General features: G+C 59.0%; 1 long non-coding RNA gene across 3 annotated transcripts in view; it reads right to left on the bottom strand.

Moving 5' to 3' along the window:
- LOC115303822 overlaps positions 1 to 4,590 on the bottom strand; it is an 88,949-nt gene that overhangs the window by 82,617 nt on the left and 1,742 nt on the right. The window lies entirely within an intron of this gene.

Genomic DNA, 4,590 nt, shown 5'->3' with positions numbered 1-4,590 from the left:
CGCCGGCCGGCCGGGGGCCGCGGACCTGCCCCGCCGCCCAGCGCCGCTCCCCTGCCCGCGGGCCCCCTCCCCCGCTGCTTCCTCTTGCTCTCCCAGCCCCTTCCCCCCACGTGTGGGTGACGTCAAAATTCCGCGAAAAAGCCGCGTGGTGGCTCCCGGAGCGGAGGCGCGATTCCGCCGCCCAGCGGCCCCCTCCCGGGCGTGCCGGGGAGGGGGGGGGGGGAGGAGGGCGAAGCACCGAGACGGCCGGTTCCTTTTCCTCCGGGGAGGCAGGGCCCCGCCGACGCCGCGAGCCAGGCGCCCCCCGCCCCAAATCTTATTGGAAAATTCACTTTTATAAAGCTAATGCATTTCCAGAGCTATTTTCGGACTCGCGAGGCGTGTCCTGCGGCTGAATCAGACAGGAAGAGGGGGAAGTTCGGGTCTTTTTATTTTTTTTCCAAGGGAGGGGAGTGAGATGCTAGGTGGGAACAGACGGCAGGCGCTAGCCGGCCGGACCCACGCCTATCGCATCTGCTGCCTCAGGCACACAGCCCCGGTCCGAGCTGAAGCTCCGAAAGGGCAGTCCGAAGGCGCAGGCCGGCCCGACGCTGTCCCCCCGCTGGACCCCGGGGCCCCAGAGAGGCGACGGGAGGCGGGGGGAGGTGGGGCTGCCGCGACAGGGTCCCACAAGCGTATTCACACCCGGAGTCGCAGGGCCCAGGCTCGGGAAGCCCTCCTCCGGCTCGTCCCCTCCCACCTTCCTCGCCCAGCGCGCTCCAGGTCCCGACCGGTCCTTTTCCTTTCACACGTTTTTTCAGTTCGCTTTCACTCCCTTCCAGTGACCGCGCCCCCCCCCCCAATTCCTTTTTCTCTACTTTTTCTCACTCTTTCCTGGGGTCCCGGGAGCCCGGAGCTGAGGCTAGGACCCTTGCCACCTACTTTTAAGTAACCGTCGGGTTTTTGGTTTTCATGGTCTCATCGTTCAGTGGAGAAACACAGACACAGCCCCCTGCTCCTTCAGGGACTTCGGGGGAGGGCATGATCCCTCTTCCGGAGCCTGAACTCAGTCCCCTCCCCTCACCCGGCCTGAGCGCTCCAGCGCCGAAGCAGCGGGGCTCGAACTCGCGGGGCTACGAAGCTTGGAGCCCACAGCGTGATCACCTGGCCCGCCGGCATTTGCCAGGTGAGCTTGGGAGTGTGTGTGCTTAGCGTTTGCAGGTTCTTGCAGAAATGTGCCTATAAACACCCAACACCCTGCTGCACCCTATACCTACAGGGTTTTGTACACTTTCCAACCGAAACTCCAAAACGCGAGCAATAGGGGGTGGGGAGCCTGCACGGGAAGGAATAAAAGTCCAATAAAACTTATGTTCACCAGAGTTTATCACTGGTGCTATGAAGGACAGGAGTTTTCCTTCCTTGAGGGTGAAAAAGGGATAAGGAAGAACCAACATTATTTCCCCCCCTTTTCCCACAGTGACCAGCTTTGACTTAAAAGGCAGAGCACAGGCGCTTGGGTTCCCCCCCCCCCCAAACCCCAGAGTCTACACTCAAAGAAAATGCGCACGTTGCCCAGAAGGCAACGTGCCTTTTCCCGCGTCCTAGGCGCTGTGCTTTTTAACAAGCAAAATTAAGGTTTTAACACATGGTCGGAGTGGCGACTAAAAGGGAAAAGTCGGTTTTCAGTCCAAGCCTCCCGGAGACATTCCTGCCAACCTCCGCACCCTCTCGCGCCCCACCCCGTGCGCTGGAGACTGAAGCCCGACTGGGGGACGGATTCGAAGCGAGGGTACTGTTCGGGAGCAGTCCGTAATAGGAAGTGGAAGTGAATGGGGGAACTCGAAGAAGCGAGCCGGCCACGCGGGAAGGGTCCGCCCGCGTGGGCTGGGTGAATGCAAAGGCGGGAGGGAGAGGGGGCATCCGCCCGCGCCTCTCGGCGCCCCTCCCCTCCGCCGCTGCCGCTCCCCTAGCCCCGCGCCCCGCCGGAATTCCTCCGAGAAGCCAGAGGAGGGTAGGGGTAGGGGTACGGGGGGAGGGAAGGGGCGAGAGGGCCCTCGGCTCGCTTTTGAGACTCGAGACGTCGCCACCCAGGCTCTCCCACGCAGGGTGGGCCAGGCCGGGAGGACGACCACCCGCCTCTTCCCCTCCCCCCTCCTCCCCACTCTGGAGCCCCAGGGCTGGGGATGCTTTCCTGCAGGGGGGTGGAGAGAAGACCGTGCTCGGTTAGTTATCAAGTGATGTCAAGAGGCTGGAAGCCTTCGCTGACTTCTGTCCTTGCCTGTCGGGCTAGATTTATACTTTAAAAACACCTCTGTCACCCCCACTATCCCCCGCTCGCCAGCAGCTTTCTTTGAACCGCTCATAGGTGGCTGAGGTGAAGTTTGAGTAATTCCTTTATGGGGTCTTAAAATGTAAGTTAATATATTTATCCGGAGTGACTCAAGCTTGAGTCGGGAAGTACAAGTTGACTAAAATCAATAGGCAATTGTTAGGGACCCATTCAATTCCGAGGAACACTGTACTCAGCCGGAGTGTCATCCGCTGGGCAGGACTGTTTCATTTTGAGTTGCAACTTAGGTTTCTCAGTGAGCTTTTTTCTTCCCGAAAGCTAATGGCTTCCACAGCAATTAGACATTTTCCTCGCCCGCCCCCTTCCCTCCCCTTTCTTTACCTACGGTAGATTGGATACTAATTCCCGCGGCTATTGATAAGGTCGGAGGCGCCCCGGCCTCTCCCCAGCCCTCGCCCCCCCCCAGTCCCGGCTCTCCCTCCGCCCTCGCTTGGCTTCCTTTTGATGTAGCGGGGAACGCGTCCTACTAAAAAAAAAAAAAAAAAAAAAAAAAAAAAAAAAGAAAGAAAAAAAAAAAGAAAAAAGTAATCTGCCCGGTAACAATCAGCGCGCAGTAGCAGGAGCCCCAGAGCTATTGGCTATGCAAATAGAGGGAGGGGAGACGGCGCCCCAAACTCTTACTCACACTTTAAAGAGATATGCCCCCCTCGTCCCCCCCCACCCCTTCCGCCCCACCCTCGTTTAAAGGGGCTCGATTCGGGGGCCTGAGTAAATCGCTTGCACCTCTGGTTCATTCACTCCGACCTTCCCTATTCCACTTCTCCCCTTCTTTCAGGGAATCTTGTGAACAGCTAACCCAGCCCGCCCCCCCACCGCCCCGCTAGCTCTCCACGCCCCAGTTTGGGCCCCCCTTCTCCGTGAAGGAGGTACACGGCCGACCGTGGTATTTCCAGGGCCCTGACCCACGCCATGCTCGTTGCACGTGCCAGTTCGGCCAATTTGCTGGGGACTCTAGGCTCCCTGCCCTTCCCCCCAAAGTGAAATAAGCCTGAAAGTCGTGGGGGCAGGGGTGGAGGGAGGAAGGAGGTGAGGAAATGCCACTATATCCCCTGTAAAAGCAGCCTTGACCCGAGGATGCATTTGAGCACATGTCAGAGCCAACTAGGCTAGCAGCGTCTCCACCGCAATCCCGCTCCTGGGGAGAAAGCCCTGGATGGCGGGTGAAGAGTGAACCCCGAGGGGTCGGCGAAGATGCAAGCGAAGGACACAGGGTGGAAGTCTGAGGCTTCCAAGGAAAGGAAGGGGTGGTGTTGTTTGCGCAGGGGGAGAGAGGGGGAGCCAAACCTAATCCCTCCCTCGCCCCCTCCCCTCCCCCTCCCGGGCTATTTCCTAGAAAGCTGTATCAGTGTGGCCACGCTCGGCGCAGACACCTCGGGCAGCTTGTCAGCAGATGCAGGGGCGAGGAAGCGGGTTTTTCCTGCGTGGCCGCTGGCCGCCGGGGAGCCAATGGTAGCCCTGCCCCCCCCGCCCCCGCCGCCTGCGGCAGCCCTGGGCGCCTCTCCGTAGCTCCCCAAGGCGCCTGTAGCGCCCCCAAGAACAGACCGGTTTCTGCTCTAGGGTCACATTCTATCACGTCGGAGAAGCCGCCCCCTCCCTCCTAACACCCACCCCTTCCTCTTCTTTCTCTCCGCACACAAATGCGGGGTTGGGGGCTGGTGGGGGGGTACGTTGTTCTGGTCCCTTTAATCGGGCTTTTGAAACAGCCTAGCAGTGATCAGGAACTTAAACGTCCGGGACATAACCTTTATCTCTGGATATCCGAGCTTGCTATTTTCTAAAATCGCCCTCCTTATTTTTCACTTAAGGGATCTGTTTCAAAATTGCATGAGCCTACCCCATCTTCAAGTAATCTACCCGTCATTCTCGGATCTTACATACTGGGGCAGGAGTGTAAGGATCAATTTTTAAAAAGCCAAAGTTGGAGGGTTGTATTTTGGCATGATACAACCTACAGAACGTGCGAAATTAGAGGGAATAAAGAGGAATTGGTGTATTTTTTTGTGGGTTCCCCTATCGGGGCCCCTGGCATGCCGGGCTGGATGGAGGGAGAGGGCCTCGGAGAGCTAAGGAGAGGGGTGGGGGGGGGCGGGGGACCGCGTTTGAAGTTAGGTCGGGCCAGCTGCTGTTCTCCTTAATAACAAGAGGGGAAAGGAGGGAGGGAGGGAGAGATTGAAAGGAGGAGGGGAGGAACGGGAGGGGAGGGAAGGGGAGGAGGAACCGGAGAGGGGAGCGAGGCGAGAGGGAGGAGAACTAACTGC

The sequence above is a fragment of the Suricata suricatta genome, chromosome 10 (genome assembly GCF_006229205.1).
Source record: "Suricata suricatta isolate VVHF042 chromosome 10, meerkat_22Aug2017_6uvM2_HiC, whole genome shotgun sequence".
Lineage (NCBI taxonomy): Eukaryota > Metazoa > Chordata > Mammalia > Carnivora > Herpestidae > Suricata > Suricata suricatta.
The sequence above is the reverse complement of the archived record's forward strand: the minus strand, read 5'-3'. Positions and strand labels throughout refer to the sequence as shown.